General features: G+C 38.1%; 1 pseudogene across 1 annotated transcript; it reads left to right on the top strand.

Annotated features, from left to right (window-relative positions):
• Positions 1 to 1,156: 1,156 nt before the first annotated feature.
• Positions 1,157 to 18,774, top strand: LOC306657934 (ferroportin-like; annotated as a pseudogene). The gene is made up of 8 exons (XR_013766615.1): positions 1,157 to 1,520; positions 2,019 to 2,086; positions 6,087 to 6,246; positions 8,535 to 8,650; positions 9,426 to 9,552; positions 15,458 to 15,703; positions 16,489 to 17,140; positions 18,366 to 18,774. The product of XR_013766615.1 is annotated as a ferroportin-like (transcript).
• The last annotated feature ends 4,050 nt before the right edge of the window (positions 18,775 to 22,824 follow it).

Here is a 22,824-nt window from a genome sequence, read left to right as displayed (position 1 = left end):
TGCTCCAAGTGTGGGATCTGGTAGGAGTTTCAATGTTTAAGATCACTCCTGGGGTTTGGTCAAGACCGATAAAGGTATGGTAATCAACACGCTGGTAAAAGGGGCAGGTATGCCCTAGGGGTTTTCACACAGCTGGAGTAAACCGAGGTCAACAGAGGCTTACACCTGGTGTTCTTTAGAGTCATTCTCCTGCCCCTCCAGGAGGCCAACGAACGACTTTATCTAGACCGGACGTACTCAAGGAGTCAACTGGGATAACCGGTATTCCTGGTAACTGCCTGTCCGATGCTGGAATATTTGGAGTAGAGAAGAGTGGCAGGGTGAGAGGGTGCAGGAGTCAAGAAGAGAGGATGGTGAAGGGCTTGCTGGGCTGCTGCCTCCTTGCTTTATCTCCAGAACGGATTTGGGCAGCCGAGTTCTGGGCTGGGGGTAGGTCCGCAGCTCGCTGTAGTAGTTCAACTTTCCAGGCCTCCATTTACTCCTCTGATCTTTGAGCCCCCTTCCTGCCCTTTGATTCTGCTGTTTGGAGGGAAGCCCTGCTATGCTGTCCCGGGAAGGAAAAACATTCTCTGCCGCGGGGGGCCGGAATGGGAAGGCCAGGAAAGGGACCTGTGTGACATGGGTTATATTTATTTAGATATCTATATTAAAATTTATTTTCTTAAATAAAAATAAAAAGGACCTCCCTGCCCCCGCCAGCTCGGGCTGTAGCTTCGAGCAGGGTCCGTGCGCGGCCTGCCTCTCCCCTGAATAGCCTCGTACCTACTGCGGAGCCTGTCCCTCCAGACCCCGTCGCTTGGTCTTGGGCAAAACGTCTCCACGCCGACCCCGCTGTGTCCACCCCCGCGTCCCTTTCCCACTCCCGGGCCACCCGGATGCCCTCTCGCGGCTTCCCGGAGAGCGGGAAAACCTGGCGAGTGGAGCCGGCCGCAGCGGAGGTCCCCGCAGGCCGCGCAGGTGGTTTCTGGCGAGCTGGACACTTGCGCCCCTGCGGGCGACTCCTGGGAAGGGCGTGGAGGGCGGCGCGGCGCACGGGGTTGGCGGGAGCTCAGCCGCGGCCGCGGGGACGCCCGGGTGTCCCTGAAGGGGAGGAGGCGGCCCCGCGAGCGGCGAGGGAGCTCCGCCCCCGGCTCCGTATAAGTGCTGGGCCGGGCCCGCGGCGGCGGTGGCGGCGGCGGCTGGAGCTGGCTCAGGGTCTGCACGGCCTGTTGAGCCTCCCACCTGGTTCCATAAGGCTTTGCCTTTCCAACTTCAGCTACAGTGTTAGCTAAGTTTGGAAAGAAGATTTAAAGAAGACCCCCGGGTAGTTTTCCTTTTGTTCCTTGCTGCAGTAGTCGTTGGGGTCTTGTTGGACAAGGCTGTTGTGTTTTTAGCGGTGCTGCCTCCTGTTCCTCGCACTCCTGGTAAGCACCTCAGCAAGAGCAGCGGCGGCGGCTGGAGTAGTTAAAGACCAAGCAGGAGGAGAGGACCTGGTGTCATGACCAGGGCAAGAGAGCAAAACCGTCGGGAAGGATGCTGTGGTGAGTTGTGTTGACCAAGTGAATATGGTGGACACTCAGGTGGAACTTTGGAGGCAGCAACACTACTTAGGTTTTGGAGGAATGTGGCTTCGTTGTTAACCAAGGTGCTTTTGTAAAAGCACCTTTGACTTCTATTTTGATGGGAGTTAAATAAGAAATTCATCGTGTGAGAAAATGGGACTTGCACACAGGCAAGGGTGGAGTAGGTTGTTCAGTTTGGATTGCCTTGCGTTAAAAAAAAAATGAAGTTAAAGAATGTTGAAACAATTTCTTCACTGACTGGGAAGATAGGCAGTTATTGACCAACAGGTCATGCTGAATTTAAGTGAATGAGATGAACTAAACTAAATGCAGTAGTTTGTAGGTGATTTGATAAATGTACAGGTTCATCTCATAAAATAGTTTTAATATCATGTTTAAGTAAAACAAGTATATTTTACCTAAGCTCATTGGAGTGACAAAGTATGCTTTTTGTATTTCCCTTGTGTTTATTTGCAGGATCCTTAGCAAACTACTTGACCTCTGCAAAATTCCTTCTCTACCTTGGTCATTCTCTCTCTACTTGGGTAAGTGAGAATGTACAGTGATTCGTACAACATTGTTGCACAGTTTCTTGTTTACTTTCATTCCAGCCAGTTGTATTAAGTCCACTTCCAGTTTTGTCATGCAGCTAAGGAAATACATCTTTCAAAGACAGGTGTTTTAATGAAAAAGTTATTTTCCTCAAAGGCATTTCCCATTGATGTTAGTAAATGATATTTAATTATTGTCATATTTCATGTAGATTGTCAACCATCCAAAGACAGGATTAACAGGTATGGAGTACTTGCATTATTTGTATATTGTATATTGCATTAGTATACTTGGTAAATGGTAATATCTGCTATGAAGCATGAAAAGATGTCTCATACACCTTCTGATCTTTCACATTTTCAGATATTCTGGTTTTTTCTTTTGTTAAGATGTGGTTCCAGCATGCAGCACTATGAAAATACAATAGAATGATGGAGCAACTGAGAGGCTAATCATAGAATCTTAACTATAAGATTTGTTTAAATATACATGACCCCAAGATCAAATACTTGAGTGACAAAAATTCTGGTCTTTAAAGATAACAATCTGTGGTTATGTTACGTGTAGGCATTGCAAGCTATCCTAAAAAGCTCCATCTCCAGTGAAAATCAACAACTGATTCACAGTTTTCCCTCTGACTTCCTATGTGGTTTTGGAAGAATCCCAGTTGTTTCTTTTGGGTTCCTTCCTTAGTCCCCCTGCCCCCCGGGCCCCAAAAAAGAATGATCTACAAAGGGTATTGGATATTTGTTTAATGATCATTAGAATCTTTAAAAACTTAACAATTGTTTTTATGGTTTAAAAGCGATAAATCTGGATATATTCTGTGCATGCCTCATAAAGAGAATTTTCGAAAGTAAAATTTTTAATATTAATTTATTTTTAAATTGAAAACTTCTCTTGGATCATCTTTAGGACATGAATGGAAACCATTATATGAGGAAATCTATACCCTGTGGCCTTGGTAAATTATTAAGATGGGTTATTGGCCCTCTAGGAAATAACAATTCATAGAAGACTTTTTGGAGAAGCAAGTTCCTATCTTCCCAGATGCTTATGCAGGGATGACTCTGCAAATTATGTAAACAAAGTAGAACTGGTGTAAGTTTGTTTCAGTTCCAATAGCCAATGAGTCTAAGTAGAAACCTAGTGAAATAAACCTCAGTAGATTTGAACTAATAGTTTTCCAATTTAATTCAGTAACTATTAAGTATTAAAAAGAGCAGTAACAGGTAATGGAAATAGTATAGCTTCTGGTCTGGACCTAACTCCTAGAGAAATAAAGTGCCTCTTTTCCAAATACGCATTAAATTTAAGGTTTATGTGACCTTTGGTTGATAGATTAGGTGTTAGATTTGCCAAAAACATTAGGGAAGCTGTGGTTGTTCCAGGAGAATTTTTTTTTTGTCAGGATTTTTTATAAAGCTCCACAAGAAAGGTGGCAGATGGTTGTCCCAACCTTATGGTAAGCTGAGCTAAGGGAGTTCTTATGAGAAAGTTAGATTAAAAAAATAATATCAACTACAAACATGTAAATGTTTAATGAACTTTACTTTTCACTGCAAAGGAGTGCAAAAGAGGAATGCTCTCTAATGCAAAGTAATTCACTTCTTATGCTTTATCTCTTGTGTGGCACACTGTCTAATGCTAATACAATAAAGTACGTATGTTTATGTATATGTATGCTTATCCATCTATCTATTCCCCTGTCAACTCTACCAAATCATGATTTCCTACACATTGAACATAGGGGCCTTTCAGGTAGAAAGTTATCTCAAGTTAGATTTATGTGAGATTGAGTGTTTTTTATTTCTGACTTCATTTCTATATGCTTATGGATCAATGCTATTTTGCTCTGTGCTAGTCAGAGTACAAAACAGTGTGAGAAGAGCAGACTTTTGTTTAAAGGAGTTTGTAATTAAGTATGGACTTTAAAAAAGTAATTATGAAAAAATAGCAGGGTAAGGCAATGAAAAAGAGGAACCAGTTGGTCATATCTTATGTCATTATCATATTGTGCTCTCCCCATTTGTACCCCAGTATGCCTCCATTTTTCCAGTCCTCCCTTCCTGTAAGCCTTACTTCTTTGCTCATGTAAGTCTATTTCATATAAAATGCTAGCTTCCAGCCCCGTCCTATGTTATTTTTCCTCATAGTATTTACTACCACCTGACCTGTGCTAGATTTGTCTTTGGTGTCTGCTCATTGGAATGTGAGCCACATGAAAGCATGACTGTTATTTTTGTGCACTGCTGAAGCTCTAGTGACTGCAGTAGCGTGGGGTACACAGTAGCTGCCCCATAGGTATTTATTAAGTGGCTTTATGACCACAGTCATTTATTCTCAGATCCAGTGGAACAGAGAGATATTTAAACAAATCATCAAAGTATGGTGAGAGCAAGTAGGAGGGCAGAAAATGGAAGCACAGAATGAATAGGTAGACTTGAACAAAGGAAGGAATGGGTGGGTACTTGGTCAGTGTTTACTTAGACTTTACCCAGTTCTTGGGTTTTTGTGAATATAGAATCTATTGCTTCCTAAAACCTAAACCCTTTGGAAATTGGGGTAACTAGAGCAATTTCTACTTCATCCACCTGGGTCCTAATCGTATGCTAATCTTGAGTTGTGGCTCAAAATTTGTTTATGATCTTTTACACCATGGTTTCTCTTCCTCTGCTCTATTGATGTTTAGACCAGAAAACTCTTTCTTGTGGAGGACCATCTTATGCATTGTAGATGTCAGTGGTATTCCCCCGCTATCTTCCTGTAGTTGTGACAACCAGAATAATTCCAGACATTGACAGATAATCCCTGGAGAATAAAATCACCCCCAGTGGAGACCTACTGATCTATATAGAAATTTATTGTAATCGATTGCTAGCAGGTATCAGCTTAGGTTTTGGATATTTAAGATTGTTGCCTTGGCTTTATTAAAATTTTTAAATAATTTGATTATTTAAAAATAATAATTTAAAAATAAAATAATTTGCTTCCAGTAAATGAAATGTATCATGAGAATGTTGACAGACTTTGGAAAGTTTTAGGAATGTAAATTCTTTGACCTAGGGTCAAATCTGAAAGAAGCTCAGCCTGGAAATTTAGTGTCCTGAAGTGATTTTGTCAGATAGGTCATGTCATGGAAGAATGTTGTCCTTCTTTCTGCGAACCCCAGAAATCAGGGTTGGAGTTAAATTCTTATAATGAAGTCCCTCAAAGATTTCTTATGTTAATTTGCCTGACTGATTTGCACGTTTCTATTAAACTTATACCACATTTTGTAGCAATAAATTCCAGAATTTCCTATATACTCTGAACCTTTATGAAAAAAGTGATTTTTTTCCTGCTTTCAAAACCCTTCTGTATTAAAATGTTAAAATAACTACTTAGACATTTATGTTGTCATCTTTGTTTGTGTGTGCCAGAATTTGCCCTTACCGATTTATCTTTCTGATTGCTCTGCAGCTTTATGATTCTGGAATAGGGTGTATGTTTTAGAATGTTAGAGGTAAAAGAATCTTTAGAGATCACGTAGTTCATTCCCATCATTTTACAAATTAGGGTACTGACTTTTTCTTAACATTGAAAGTATTCCAGTGTTTATGCACTATAGTGTAATTTAGCTCTGGTTCCACAGTAGACTACTTTAATGCCTCTCAAATCAAGATAGGAAAATCACATAACACACAAGAGAACAGTTTTTGTGTCAAAAACCCATCTTAGGTCTGGACACTGCATTTTTTCTGGAATAATAAGAATGTGTTTTATTAATATCATGCTTTTTTGAGTTTACTTAGTAACTGGATAGGAATATTTTCCATTGTATTGGGGTGAACAGTTTTAACATCTGACCAATATTTAATCCATAGAGTAATTATTGACTTTGAAGTCTTGTGATGTAGCCAGAAAAGTGACCTTTTGATAAGAAAACAACTCCCTGAATACAATGGACTTGAAACCAAAAATATTTGGTCACAACATTTTCTCTTCTTCCAGGGAGATCGGATGTGGCACTTTGCAGTGTCTGTGTTTCTGGTGGAGCTCTATGGAAATAGCCTCCTCTTGACTGCAGTCTATGGGCTGGTGGTGGCAGGATCTGTTCTGGTCCTGGGAGCCATTATTGGTGACTGGGTGGATAAGAATGCCAGACTTAAAGGTGAGTGTCCTTACACAATGAAGCCCCACTGCTCATGGGACCAGCTCTGAGCTTCTGTAAGAAAGCAAACAACAAACTAAGAGAAATCACTGTTAACTAACTACTAAATGCATGCCACACCTAGGGACGGGTGTTCAGCAGCAGCACTTACGGAGTCAGGGTCCTGGGGCTCCTGCATAAAACTGAGATGCCAGCATGTTGATCTATTAGTTTATTTTTTTTTAAATTTTTTTGTCTTTTTCGCAGTTCATAAATTTAAGATGTTAATAATTAACACTGTAGCCACTTTCTGGTAACCACGTTAAACATTAAAAGTTGCTTAACTCTGGCTTCCTTTCTAACCATGATGTGAACTGGAGTTCCTTTAGTGTAATGTTCCTGGGATAGCTTTAACATCTGTCCTCTAGTTTACTGTGTCTCATCTAAAAGTTTGTGTAAGGAAATTGAAAACTAAATATTGACTCAAGGGAGAAGAGCTGAGCCTGGATCATGAAGAGTGTAATGATGAATTTTTAGGGGAAAAGAAGAAATAATAATATATTCACTTTTATTATAGACAAATAGATGGAAGAGATTTTATTTTATGCAGGAAAGGGAAAAAGTAATTGAGCAGTTTAGTTATTTAGAATATAAGGGCAATGTGGATAATCATTCAGGGTTAAATAGTCTTGAATTGCTCAGTTGATAATGCCTAGACCAGACCATGTCTGTCTTAGACCTTCCCCATGTCTGGGGAAAGATTGAGGTATCATTAGTTTATTTCAGTTCAAGGTTATTACTTATAGACCCAGAGCAAGAGAATTATCACATTGTGAGGCTTGATGCTACTAGTAAAGTGGTCAAGATGAAAATTTTTCTGTTTTGAGAATATGTAGACCACAACGTGTATCGAAAAAAAAACATGTATTCTAGAAAAAGAATCTTAATTATTTACATAATTATACATACAAAAATAGGTTTTGATTATACATAGAACCCTTCAGCCTTATGAATGTTGAGCACTGCAGTCATAGCTTGGGAAAGGACGTTGAGTTGGATGAAGAAGAACATGGTGGGATCTCAGTCCCCCACTTATTTTATATAATCAACTCATTTGTCACCCTTCATGGAAAATTTTCTCTAACATCTCTAGGCTGAGTCATCATTTTTTCCTTTGTGCTTCCATGAGGCTTTGTTTGTTCCTCTGCTTTTGGAATTACATGGTTATAATTATCTGTTCACATATTTTTCTTCTGGTCTTTTGGGTCCTGCAAGCTAAGAATCTCATTCAGGTGACATTTAATTCTTGTGCAATGAATGAATTATTGACTTATATGTTGGGATTTTATTTCAGACCATGTTGAGAGAGCAGTTGTTTTGTTTTGACTCTTTGCTATGACCTTACAAGTCAGGATGAGCTTTATTATTCCAAATAAGAAGAGCTGTAATTACACCTTAGATATTTCAAAGTGCTGTCATAAATATTTTATTTGAGCATCATTATGACCCTGTAAAGTGAGGAAGACTGATATAACCATCCTCATCTTCTAGATGTAGGTATAAGGGACCTTAAATATCCTCCTTCAATCGTCTACCTAGTAAGTGGCAGAAAAGAGACTACCAGGCATCCTTGCCTGCCCTTCTCCAGCACCTTATCTACAGAAATGCATCATTCTAAGAGAGTTGACATTTTTTGTGATGAAAGGTGGAGCCTAGAATTTCTTAACAGTGGCAAACAACATTACTATGTTAAAATAAATTCATTGCTGTTTTATTCATGGCAAATTTTTGCATTTTTTCCCCTATTTGTCCATCTCATCTTACCAGAGTAACCCTACCATGTAGGAGATCATGAATTCTATAACTTCCCTTAACCATTGTTTTTGTAATGCTGGGGAATTGAACCCCAGACCTGGAGCATACTAGACCTCCTTCACCTCCTCATAACCTCCTACATGTTCTTGTTTCAGCTTAAGCAATAAAGGGCAGAGAGAGATAGATCTTATCCAAATCATAGTTCTGTTTATGACAGTAAGCTTTCAAGAGAATGAATTAAATGAAAATGTATTATGAATGACTTCAACAGAAAAAAATTGTGGGTACTTTTTGTTTGCACATTTCACTGGTCTGCTATGATCTTTGGGGTTAAATTGAGAATAATTGAGACAGAATTTTCTTTGGAAAGGTTTCCTTTTGTCTTACAATAATTAGGCATGTGCATTAATGTAGTGGGTCAGTGATGTGTGGATAAAAACAGCCTGACGAGGACATGCTGCTGTTGTGAACGCTCTGTTTCTTCCTCCTTACAGTGGCCCAGACTTCACTGGTGGTACAGAATGTTTCAGTCATCCTGTGTGGCATCACCCTGATGATGGTCTTCTTACACAAAACCGAGCTGCTGACCATGTACCATGGATGGGTCCTTGTAAGTTCCCAATGGGATTCTTGATGGTAGAACACTGGATATCTGTTAGTGGTGAAGATAAAAACCCTTCAAAGTTAGGGAGTGTTCTTTTTTTAATATTCATCCCATGTCTACAGTAATATCCCATTTGGTTACTGTTGTTTTGCCCACAACAAGTTCTCTTTAAGCATTGTTTGAATTTAAACTACATCCTATTAGTTTTTTAATGGTATTTCTAAGAGTATGTTATATAATTCAGTTTTCAGTTTTATTGTATCTTACTCTGTTATTTACATTATATAAGAAATGTTGTCCCTATGTACATATTAATCAGTCCTAATTGTGCCCCTGGATAATAATTGTTATTTCTCTTTGAAGATACCATCTGTACAAGTTCTGACACTATGATTTCATGGTAGCTTGATAGAAAAAAAAAAGGTGACACCCCTTGAAAGGGTGTCTTTTCAGTGGAGATGTTTGAGGGAGACATGTTACCATTTTCTCTTAACTATGTCACCAGTCTCTTAATAACTAAGTCACATAAATGTTCATGTGACTATTATGTTTTTTATATTATACATACTATAGATGATTATAGATTAGGACATTGTGCTCTTTAACTTGACCACTGGTATTTAATTGTTTCATGCACCCAAAGTAAAATTTCTTATAAATGAAGCTAAAATAAAAATGTATTATGTGGTCACAAAAGACCATTTTAAATTATGGTGAGGTAGGCATTAGTGTGGTAAACTAACATTTTAACTCCATTTTTTTTTTTTCCGTAATCCCTTAGACTTCCTGCTATATCCTGATTATAACTATTGCAAATATTGCAAATTTGGCCAGTACTGCTACTGCAATCACAATCCAAAGGGATTGGATTGTTGTTGTTGCAGGAGAAGACAGAAGCAAATTAGCAGGTAATTTGATTTTCTTTTTCAATTAAATGGTATATTAGGATTCACTTTAAATCAGTGGAAATAAATAATAGTAGACGCCTTTTTGTTGTTGTTCTGGGTATGTTTTAAAACAATAAATTGAATGCCTAGTTGTTTTTAAACTTATTGTCAAATCTTAGTGCTAAGATTTATTTAACTGTTTTGGGGGTAATTTAAAGGTTAACTACTCTCATTCTATGCAAACTGGTAAATGGAAGATCCTTCTTAAACTTTTCTTTTTCTTATTTTTGAATTTGGTGAACTGTTTCCAAATATTTAATATATATAACAATGAGAATTTGACATGTTATTTTACCAGTCCTATCTGTGGATGTTATCACTGTTATTAAGGATCATACTATGGACACTATTTTTCTCCAGATGAAATGGAAACAACTTAGTTGGAGGACAGACTCTAGAAGTTAGTTAGTTTCTTCTATATTAAAGTTACAGTCTGTAATATATGTAGGATATAATGCAACTGCTGTCAAATACTAAAACAATATTGGACAGAACACAATTTTTAATACCTTACAATCCTATTCCATTGGAAACATACAGTTGGCTAAATTAAGATGCGGAGTACTCACAATGCTGTGAGTCCTCTCGCATCAACATTGCTTGGGCTTGGAATGCCCTCCTTACTTGATATTTTCTTCCTTCCTCTCCTATGACACAGACACAAATTGAATTGATAATTACACAGGGTAGAGGAAGAAGGGTATACCTGTGTACTCGTTAGATCAGCTGAATCAACTCTGCTGGTCATTAAGATAATGAGTATCACAAACACATTGCTTAACCATCCTGACAGACAAGAAAGCCATTCTTGATGACTTAAGTGGCTTATTTCGGGACACAGAAGGCAAGATTATGTGCTGGGATTAGCAAGTAGCTTTGTTTGACGGGACCTTGTGATTAAAAGAAAAAAAAAGTCGGTGACTGAAAGAGGACAAAGTCTATGGAGGTCTAGAAGAAGAATTTGCTTGAATCATCGCTTTGTGGTAACAATATTATGATCCAGATAGAAAAACCACAGTGATTTCAGAGGATGGTGCATGATACTAGGACGAGTATAGCAAGAGTGAGTCTGCACCACAGGACATTCTCCTTGACTTTTTTTCCTGTGATCATTCATAATAAGGAATAGTTCCACATATCTTTTTGTCCCATTGACCTAGAAGATAAGGCTATGCCCTTTTTCCCCCTTTTTTCACATGTTCTTCAAGCATGTAAAATATGTTCCATATTTTAAAATTCTAGGGGTGCAAAAAGATATATTTTGAAAATCACATTAGTATTAGAATACATTTTGGGGGAAGGATGCCTTATAATTTTTTATTTTGCTAATCTGGATTTCTTAACTCATTTTGACTCTCTAAATTCTATGAAAGAAACTAAAGTCTATTAAAGGGAAAGAGACTCAGAATATTTAACTGGTCCTAATATGTATACATAAAAAACAAATACAAAAATCCCTCAAAGTTGTGTGGGTCTTTCTCATTATAAGTGATGTTCTAGAACAACAACCACAAAAATAAGACTGACAATTTCTCATCTGTCCCTCTTTATATATGACTGTTGCAGGGTGGGAGAGTCTAGGCCAGTCTATTTTCTAGCCTTCTGGAGTTTCTTATTAGGCACAGTTAAAGAAGAACAGAGAAATAAAGAGGTTCATAAAGGAAAAATAGAACAGAGATAAGAGAAGGTGGAGTCCTCGGGAACTGCAGCTGCTGCCTTGTGTCCCTGTGAGGCTGTGTCTGCACGGACCCACCTAGTCCAGTCAGGAATGATTTATGTGTACATAAAAGTACAGACTAATTTTTGAAGTTGCTGGCAAAGACTTAGAAACCCAGATAGGACACTGGGATGGACGGCTTCACCTGTGTGCGAACTGTATCATCAAGAGTAAAGAATAGGAGAAACCCTCTAGAAAGCTACAGAAGGGGCATTGTTTTTCACACATGTATCTGTTAACTAAGGTACTTGCCAGGTACTTGATTTTAGAGTTTGGTTAAAACATTCTTTTGTGCCAAGTAGTCTATCTAACCTGTTTGAAATTCACTCCTTTTCCCAGACTTTGAATTCATCCATTGCCTTACTTTCTTCCTTGTTCCTTGTGGATTTCTCTTTATTAATATCTTCTGAGGTTTTTTCTCACCAACCATAAAGGAAAATGAGCTGGTTAGCTTGGATCTGGTATGGGCTGTCAGATAAATTCTATATGTGAATTCATGTGATTTCATGTTTGAGATGGACAACATACTAGCTGCTATTTGCCTAGCAAATTCTTTTTTTTTAAAATTATTCTTCTATGAGATGTAATATACCCTTTATAATGAAAGTAGTTATTTAATGGCACGTTCTGTGCCACAGCTATACCCCAAAACAATGAAATTTTAATCAAATGAGCACATATCTAAATGTTTATATAAGAATAAATATAATTCTGTAAGGAGCATAGGTTTGCACATTTAGAAGATAAATTCTTTTTCTAGGCAGTTACCAATGAAATAATTAGGTCTTTATTTTTTTTTAAAAAATATATATTTTTTAAAAATATTAAATTTTAAATTTGTTATTTAATTTACTCTGCTTCAGAAAAATAAAAGCTGTTGTCTAACACTACATTTGTTCTAACACCTAAGCATTTTTGACTTTCCTAAGTATCATATAACAGATAGGAATTGGTGATGATGGGATGCTCCTGGAGCATGGGGGATGGATGTAGTGAAAAGAATAACGTAATTTAAGTCAAAATAATTTGCTTGTTATTGTAATGGAGCTTTAAGATCCAACTGTATATTTTCTTCAATTACTTGCTTTTTGGATTCAGCTCATTGAGTCATTTGGGTCAATCCCACACTTCTCTGCTGGCATGTGCATTGGAAACTTGCTAGTGGGGGCAGGTGGAAGATAGTAAAGCCTCTGCAAAGACCGTCACGTGTGAGATTAATGAGTGCTGCCTTTGCCTTTCAAGTGAAAGGTGAAGTATGCCAAAGTTCTCCCGTTATCATGTAAGCATTATATACTCATAGGACTAATTAGAAAGTAATTGAACACCAGAAATAACTAGAGAAGGGATAAAGGCAATTTTCTGTTAATGTTCTTAGTCACAGGTACTTTTTCTGTAGTGACCCAAATGATTGTAAAACACTTATCATGTTAATTTTCACTCTGCTCTCTGAGGTAGAGAATGAGAAAGTAGGTGATTTTCTTAACCTCCTGTTCTTTATTCTTCTTGTTCTCTACTTTGACACGACTATGCATTCCCATGGCCTCCCTTCCATAACCTCCATCTTAAACTTCCATATCTTAAAGTACCAACTCTTACCTTGTAGCTCGCTTTTTCACTACCCCAGCCCCAACAATTCTCCAACCTGTTGTCACTTGCAAGTCATCAATTCCACTTCTTTTCCTCTGTTTATGACCTCTGTCTTATCTGCCTTTCTGACCTAGTTTAATTTCCAAGGTCATTCATGATCATATGATCACCTCCTGGGTAGCCCCTCAATTCTCTTGTTCCCCTCTCTTTCTATCCCTTTCATTCTGTAAGAAGTTGGTTAAATGGGAGGCTGAGACAGGAGAATTGCCAGTTCAAAGCCAGCCTCAGTGAGACCCTGTCTCTAAATAAAATACATAAGAGGGTTGGGATGTGCCTCAGTGGTTGAGTGCCCCTGAGTTCAATGCCTGTTACCCAAATAAAGAAAAGAAGCTGGTTAAGTTCAGCTCCCCACTGTAGAGCATGACTGGAGAAAACACTTGACCTTGCTCAGTGTTCTCACCTGAAGTTGTTAAACAGAGGATTGAAGTTGGTCCTTTCATGCTGCTAGATGGTCAAACTATTTTCTCTGGTCCCTTCATTCTCCCACTTTCCTAGAGGACTATTTCTTATTTCTCCCCTGTCCTCACAATCCAGGACCTTCTTCCCCTTCCTCACTTTCACTGATGATCTTGCTTTGTATTTTGCTGATATAAGAAATGAGAAGACAGCCCCCCTGAGCTATCCACCATCACTTCTCTCTTCCTACCTGTCATAGGTGACTCACTCTCGGTTCCATTGATGAATTGTTTGTGACCCTATCTAGACCAGCTCTTCCACTTAGGCAGTAGATTCAGATTCCTTCCCTTCTCATCTACTGTATCATTTCAGCACTTGAACATGCTCCGATTATCTTCTTAACAAGTCAGTCTTCACCACACTTTCTCCTTTGCCATCCCATTCCTTTCTCTTCTCAGCAAAACTTATCGAAGTGTCTTGTTTTTAATTCTTTTCTTTGGTCAGAACCTTGCTTTCCATAAGGCCAGGAGACGGCCTTCCCACTGTACTTCCAGGGTGTGGGACACATTGAAAATCTAAAATAAATGGTGTCTCCTGGAGTTGGCACTAGTCTCTTAAACAGCTGTAATCAAGCACTTGCCCTTCCTGCTCTACTCTTTTGAGGTCCCTGATGGTTTTCATGTGACCAGCCTTGTGCTTCCTTCTGAGTGCTCATCTTGTGCCCTATCGGCAGCACTTAATTTCTCCCTCCACTTTGCAACGCTGTCACTTTGGGCTTCTGAGATACCACACTCCCCTGGTTTTCTCCTCTTCGCTAGTTCCTTCTCACCTCTGCCTCACCATTGGTGCACCCAGTGCTCAGTTCCTGACATGGTTTCAACAAGCTGTATGACTTCCAAATCTGGCTCATATTTCTTGCCTGTAACTCCAGCCTCACATATTTAACTGTTTGCCTCTTGATATGGCCTCCTGAATGTTAGTAGGCCTGTAAAATCAGCACCCCCAAAACCAAACATTTGGCTTTATTCCTCTGAAATCTTGTTTCTCAGTAAATGGCCGCTCAGAAAAAACAAAACCTTGCATCATCCAGATTCCTCTCATTCTCTCACAATGCATATCTAATCTGTTAGCCCTTTCTCCTGATTCTACCTTTAAAGCATACACTGTATCTTTTTCTCCACATTTGCACTGTTAACTATCCTGCTCTGCCCCTCCATCATCTCCCACATGTGGCCTTGCCTCGGCTTTTGTCTACCACCTCCCTCACTCTCACTCTGTAGTATTTGCTTAACACAGCAGCCAATATAAACCTTTAAAAATATGTCAGACTATGCCTCTCTGTGTTCAACACCTCCCAAAGGGCCTCTAACTCAAAGGAAAGGTCAAATTTCATATAATGTTCACAGGTCTGTACATGATTGGGCCTGTCACCCCTCACCCTCTGACCTCATCTTTCCTGCCTCAGCCCTGATGAGCTCTTTCTTAGACCACTAACCCTCTGGGCCTGCTCCTTCTGTCCTAGGACATTTGTATTTCCCTGGGTCTAGAATGTTCTTTTTCTTGATATCCACGTGGCTCACTCTTTTGCTTCCTTTAAATATTTTTTTCCCAGCAAGTCCTTCCCCTGATATCACCTTATTTGGCATTTTTCTGTAATGCCCTTTTTCAACCTTACCACAGTATTTAATGAACATGTGATGTGTGCCATGTTTATATATGCTTATTGATTTATTGTTTTTCTTTTCCTATGAGAAGGCAAACTTCATGAAGACAAGGAAAAATAAGTCTTGTTTTCTTTATGGTATGGAGAGTGGTGCCTAGCTTATGACAGGCATTTAATAAATATTTGTCAAAAAAACAAATATAGTCACTGTTGTATTCATATTAAAAGCTCATGTTGGACTAATTCTGTCATTCCGAGGAGATAATATTTCTTGAGGCAACTTTAATGAGGCAACTTTTTCTAGCAAATAATTTGCTCACAGAGTACTTTTAGAAACTTGCATTTTAGAAATCGATGCTCTTGGTTTACTACTGTATCATGCAAATGGCCAGTCTCTCTTGATGAGTTTGAATTCTTCCCTCCTCCTCCACCTGTGCCTATAGATATGAATGCCACCATTCGAAGGATTGACCAGCTGACCAACATCTTGGCCCCCATGGCTGTTGGCCAGATTATGACATTTGGCTCCCCAGTCATCGGCTGTGGTTTTATTTCTGGATGGAATTTGGTGTCCATGTGTGTGGAGTACTTTCTGCTCTGGAAGGTTTACCAGAAAACCCCTGCTCTAGCTGTGAAAGCTGCTCTTAAAGTAGAGGAAGCTGAATTGAAACAGCTGAATCTACAAAAAGGTAAGCTGAACACAATGGTGGTTCTTTAGTCTCATGTTCAGACCTTAAATGCTGGTGAAGATCAAAACTATTTTGGATTTGGGTCAGATTTTATTCCCAGTGAAGGCCTGGATGAGGTTAAATATACGACTTAGGTACAAGGCCAAAATCAGACTTTTTTTTTTAAAGGTTCTAGGGAACAACTCTGGTTTGAAACCGAAGATCCCTAGCCCTTTCTCTTGATGTGAGCAATGGGTACAGAGGGGCATAAGTTGAGGGGTGGTTGGGCAAATATGAGGTATAGAAATGAGGTATAGAAATGTCTTCAGAGGGGAAAAAAAAGATAATTCCTTGGAGTCACTGAAGAGAGGAGTTCATGGCCATTTGTAAGGCAGTGGAAGGGAGTTAGCATGTGAAGGGCATTTCCCCAGGGAAGGGGAAGTTGGGCTACTGGGTAAATGGAATCTAAACGGAGCCCTAGAAAATAAGATCCTGAATTTTCCCCAAAATTTTTTTATATTTTATCTGATGAGTTTTCCTGCTATTTACTTTGGTGAGAGTATGATTTCTACGAGAAAGAGAGAAAAGGAGAGCTCAATGTCATTTTGTTTATTTAACAAAAATGGTACTTGGTAATTGTTACATGGCTGGAATTTTTAGATTACTAGTATAAGAAAATATATACTTTAATGCAGCACTCAAGGTAACCCACAGAAAAGGAATAGGAGAAGAAAGTGCTAAGATAATTGGCTTTCTCCCTTCACTTTCTCTCCCCCACTCCCAAATTATGATATCTTTATTAACAGATACTGAGCCAAAACCCCTGGAGGGAACTCATCTGATGGGTGAGAAAGACCCCAACATCCATGAGCTTGAATGTGAAGCAAGAGCCCACCTGTGCCTCCCAGATGGCTGAGCCCTTCCGCACCTTCCGAGACGGATGGGTCTCCTACTACAACCAGCCTGTGTTTCTGGCTGGCATGGGTCTTGCTTTTCTTTTATATGACTGTCCTGGGCTTCGACTGCATCACCCACAGGGTACGCCTACACTCAGGGGCTGAGTGGCTCCATCCTCAGTATTTTGATGGGAGCATCAGCTATTACTGGAATAATGGGAACTGTGGCTTTACTTGGCTACGTCGAAAATGTGGCCTGGTTCGGACTGGCCTGATCTCAGGATTGGCACAGCTTTCCTGTTTGATCTTGTGTGTGATCTCCGTGTTCATGCCTGGAAGCCCCTTGGATCTGTCTGTTTCTCCTCTTGAAGATATCCGTTCTAGGTTCATGCAAGGAGAGCCACTGTCCACAACTACAAAATACCTGAAACCATCTTTACAACTGAAATGCATGTGTCAAACAGGTCTGATACTGCTAGTACTATCCTAGAGATGAGTCCGAGATCTGTGCCCATAATCTCTGTCAGTCTGCTGTTTGCAGGCGTCATTGCTGCTAGAATCGGTAAGAAATTTCTTTATATACGTATGTGTGTATGTATATATAATATATGTATATATATATTAATTAATGAATTTAAAGTATCTTTTTGGAAAGTTGGTACAGAGAATTCACCAGTGATGTGAAGTATTTCCTGGGTGTTAATTTAAGCAAAGTCAACTGTTTATGTATAGAATCTAGGCTTTAAACATGAAATTTTTATTTTATAGTTTAATACTTCAAACATAGTTAGGACTTGAAATTCCTGCCCCTAGCCTCTAAGTATTACTCTTTTTTTCTTTTGGTGGTACTGGGGATCAGGACTTTCTGCATGCTAGGCAAATGTTCTTCCTCTGAACTATACCCCCAGCCCTTAATAATTACTCTCTAAGTGTAATTTAATTTTAAAAGATATTACTAAAATAATTATACTGTCATCTAGTAATTTAGAATTTTTATATTGTTATAACTCTACCAAAAGAACTGTAATTTAGAGAATATTTATTTTGGATAGCATAAGAAAGATAGTTTTTTTTTTTAAGACTTAGTAATTATTAAAAAAAAATCCTTCAAAGGAGTTCTCTAGCTGATGAGTATTTATTATATATACTTTGCCACATAAATGGATTTTTATAGCCCTGGAAGGAAACATAATGTAAAGACTTCTTACAAAGTATAGTTTAAGTAATCATTAATAGAGTGCTGATGAATAACTCTGAATTGTTCTTGAAATGAATGTCAATTTATCTTGTGACACAAAGCAGTTCATTAATTTATCAAAGACATTAATATTCCAGCAAGACAGCTTTATTGTAAGGGCTGTAGAACCCAAGCAGTAAATGTAACAATGGTTTAAAGTTCCCTTGCCCTTTAACCATGACAATGTCTTAGGTTTTTTTTTAAGTTGTAAAAATACTGGTATTTAGAGAGTTTATGTCCTTTATTTCAGAGTTTTACTTTTGTAGTACAAATGATCACAGACAAACAGAATTAAGAAGCCTGGAGAGTATATTTATTTTTGTCTGGTGGCTATAAAAATCATTTCTTGAATCCATGAATAACTCAATATTTATTAGTGAGAAGAAATTCCTTAAGGCAAGACTATGATTAATACTGTATATATGAGTTGACTTAAAGGCATTAGGACTAAAATGTGTATTTTGTACATGTCCACAGAATTTATTTATAAATCTAAGCTGTATGACTATAAATTAAAATTCTGTCATTAAAAATATCTTTTATTATACAGGTCTTTGGTCCTTTGATTTAACTGTAACACAGTTGCTACAAGAAACGTAATTGAATCTGAGAGAGGCATAATAAATGGTGTACAGAACTCCATGAAACTATCTTCTTGATCTTCTGCATTTCATCATGGTCATCCTGGCTCCGAATCCTGAAGCTTTTGGCTTGCTCGTATTGATTTCAGTCTCCTTTGTGGCAATGGGCCACATTATGTATTTCCGATTTGCCCAGAAAACTCTGGGCAACCAGCTCTTTGTTTGTGGTCCTGATGAAAAAGAAGTTACAGATGAAAACCAAACTAATACATCTGTTGTGTAAGACAGTTTTTAACAGTTGCTATCCCTGTTACTAGAGTGTATAGAGCACATGTGCTATTTTGTACTTCAGAATTCCAATAAATGCCTGGGTGTTTCTCTTTGGTTTTACCACAGCTGTACCTTGAGGCCTTAGAGCTATTTAAGAAACTTAATCAGCAGAAAATGAGCTGGTTAATTTCCCTTTCATTTAGTCATGGAGAAAATTGAAAAAGATGAAATTGAGAAGAAATTCCTTAAGGCACGGCTATGATCAATACTGTATATATGAATACCATATATACAGTATTAATATATAAATTCCCATACTTCAGTTGAAGTATGGGAGACTCTAATAATAAAACTGAATTCCCCTCTACTTATGAATAGATAAAATTTTACCAAAAAATAGTAGTTAATCATGTGAATTATGTTATTCTTTGGTCGGTATTTATTTTCTGTACTAGAATTCAGATAGATCAATTTTTCTCTAAAATTCACTCAAGTTTGAGTCTGGGCCAATTTACTTTTTTAAAATCTTAATTCTCAGTTATAGTTTAAAAACAAGCTCTTCTCCAAGTATGAAGATAACCAGTATTATCCTTATCAATCCTTTTGGTCTTAAGGGATTTAATGTATGTGGAAAAACTGAAAACAGAATACTTAACTAGAATTCTTAATAAGCTTTATGGTTTAATTTTTGAGAGCACCCTTGTCTTTTTATTATCAGATAGGGCAAAATATATATTAAGCATATGTGCTCTACGTAGAATGACTGTCATGTAAGCTGCAGGTAGAAAGCATAACTGCAAAGTAGATTCATAATGCAGTAACAAGGATTTTAAATATGTCAGTAGGTTAGCCTTAGAAACGAGAAGCTGAAAGCTACATGCAAGGGTGAGATCCTAATTTCACCAGTGCGCTATGATGAATGATGTTATCTTATCTATGAGAGAGTAAGCCTTCAGCCTGGCTGGTTACATATAGAAAGAGGGCCCTCATTAGACAGGTTTTATTTTAGAATCATTCAAGTTACTTTTTATTACACTCAGAAATATTTTTACTTTTACTGTTTTATGCCCAGGAGTTTCTATTTACATTGTTCTAGAGCAAGAATGTTCATAAGAGTTTCCCTTTCAAATATCTTTTTGAAACGAATAGAGGAAAAAGATGTTTGTATATACTTTTTAAAAAACTGTTTACAAGTCAGTTCTCAGCATCGCCAGTACCGACATGGTACTTTGCCTTAACCCTTTATGCACTTTTCATGGAGACTGCAATACGTTGTTATGAGCACTTTCTTTTGTCTTGAGGTTTAATCTTTTTCTTCATCTTTCTACAGGATGACATGATTTACTATGTTGTAAAATCTTTGTAAAATATTTCTATATAAAAACATTTTTAAAGTCTTAATTTCTACTGAATCGTGTCCTCCAATTATTTAATATTGCTTTTGTTACAGAACATCTGTTTTGGATAATGTGTTTTTCTTTATAAAGAGCTAGAGTTTTGTAATTCTTGTCTCTAGTTCATGGTGGCCTGGAGAAGAATGCAGTAAACATGGGGCCCATCATGCATTCTTTGATCTTGAAAAAGTCACACTAAGCTCTCAAGTTCCATTTCCCCTTCTGTAAATTAGAGAGATACTATAAACGCAACTTCCCTGATTGAATCAAATAAGAGAAGACAGATGGAAGCACATTTTGAAATCTTTCAAATGGTATTACTAGAAATTGAACCTAGGCAATGAGTCTGATAACTTCAGTGGGAGGAGAGACATATTCTATATGCAGCAAACATTGAAGGCTTGATCTATTATCACATACAGTGGTCAGTCCTAGGGATCCAGATTTGCTTCAGACATAACTGATCCCGGCTCTCCGTGGGAAGCTTTTGGCAAATCCCTGTTAGCTGATCTGATCGTGGCATTCACTCAGACCATAGATGCCTCTACTTGGTTTTGCAGTGACCTTGAACAGGTCCTCTGCTTCCTCCCATAGGGGCTGAGTTGCCCTGAGTGCTTGCAGCTAAAACTGAAGGCCTGTAATTTTGTAAAATGAATAGAACCATATTAGCAAAGAAAGGTCTCAGCTCTTAGTGTGGGCATTTTGCCAGACTATGGGCCTACAGGGAGAAGCCCTGTGTAAGAGGAAGGAGCATGGAGTTGAGAGTCAATAGGAATTTTTATAGTGACTATTTTTATCTTTGCACACTATTGCTCAGAGCAGGAAGAGGAAAGCAGAGAAGAATCACAGCAGGTCCAGACAGCTTTTGCTATCTGCCCCAGGGCTTAGAAATAGGGCAGGGGTATATGACCCTGTGTGCTGGGGGTGGAGAATTGCCTCTGGGTGCACTTTTAAATAGGAAGACAAACTTAAATACTTACAGGTCAATTAGGAAACAAATGAGAAAAGTAGATTAGAAATAGGAAAATATAATTTTAGTATGCAATGACATTTTCAGAAGTATCCCTTATTTTGTTTCCTCTTAAAAGCAGTTCGATTCTATTTTTTTCATGTTCTCTTTGTTCCATGCAGGCTTCTCTTCGTGGTTATTAAGTTGGTTCTTTCAGCACAGACTCCTTTGTTTGCAATATTAAATATGGGAATAAACTCCCATTTCCAAAGAAGTATGACTGCCCCTGTTCTTGGCAAGATACCTGACTTGCTTGATATTCCTTTCTTTATCCCCTACTCTTTATAAAAGAAGTTACTTTCCTGTAAGGTATACACAGGTCAAGAAGCATACTCAGTGGTGCCTGGCACTGAAAACCCTGTTGGCCGTTAAGTTGTGGTTGGGGGTCTGGTCAGCTGAAGAGTGTGCACCTAGGCCAAGGATGGTCCAATTCCACTTGACACAGTGTATGTGGTCCCTGTGTTGCAAGATCATTTGATCTTTCAACTAGGAATATAGAAGTTTGTGAGAAATCTCCCAATTTCTTGAATGCTGGCAACTAATTTGAAAATGCCACAAATACTTGGCTAGGTGAACAAACTTCATCTGTGGGCTGCCTATGAGCCATCCATAGACCACTTTTTTTTTTTTTCTTTTTTCAGTTTTTCTCTAAAGGAATGGTTTGTAAACAAGAGAAAGTTATTTGAATAAAGGCAGTCAGTGTATAAGTAGAGGGGGATATGCACAAGAATTGCAAAGTTAGGAGTAAAGAAAGAACTGAGCAAACATTTGTGATGAAAAATTTCAAATTATCCTTTATTGGAGATCACTTAAGATCAAATAATCAATACATTTATTACTTGTCATATGATGTCAATGAGAATTTTACCATATAGATTTTTTATTCCATGTGTTTGTACTGTTGGGTTACAGAATGCAGATAATTTTAGAAAACCTCAAAGTTTTCCTGAATTACATAGTTCACTCCTGTTTTTAAAAAATGCACAGAATTTTACAGAATTTTAAAAGTCTTCTCTTCTCATCCCACTTCCTGAATCCTCAGAAGTTGCAAGTGTGAACACTTTGGGATTTATTATTTTTTATTATAAAGATCATGAGTTCAAAGCCAACCTCAGCAAAAGCGAGGTGCTAAGCAACTCAGTGAGACCCTGTCTCTAAATAAAATACAAAATAGGGCTGAGGATGTGGCTCAGTGGTTGAGGACCACTGAGTTCAATCCCCAGTACCCAAATAAATAAAGAGATAAACGTAGTTTAGGATTCTTTTCAGCTCAAACCAAAAAAAAAAAAAAAAAAAAAAAAAAAAAACCACTGAATTGACCTCTCCACCAATGATACTTACTTCAAACTTGTAATAACAATAGTTAAACATTGCTTGTCCTTTCATAATGTCTTCTTTCTTCCTCTTGATCCACCTTTGAGAATAATCTTTGCTATCAGAACATTTTTGTTTTACAAGATAGCAGTTCAAGAATAGAGTTGAAATGTTAGAACCTTGTGACAACACAAGCATTTGTCACAAGTTCAAACCGGCTCTGTTCAGTCAAACTTTACACGTTAAGTGACTTTTTTCCTTATAAGGAGACTTGTTTACATTTTCCAAGTCCAAAAGGGTGCAAGTATTTTATCTAAAGAATGGACAAATGGGAGTTCAAAGTACAAGTCAGTGCTTTTGCCCACGTCCTTTACCCTGGCCTCTACTCAAGTTAGTATATATTTTCCATTTGACCATTTTCCTTATTGCATTTTATGGGGA

The sequence above is a fragment of the Sciurus vulgaris genome (genome assembly GCF_902686455.1).
Source record: "Sciurus vulgaris genome assembly, chromosome: 3".
Taxonomy (NCBI): Eukaryota; Metazoa; Chordata; class Mammalia; order Rodentia; family Sciuridae; genus Sciurus; species Sciurus vulgaris.
This window is presented reverse-complemented; position numbering and strand designations above follow the sequence as displayed.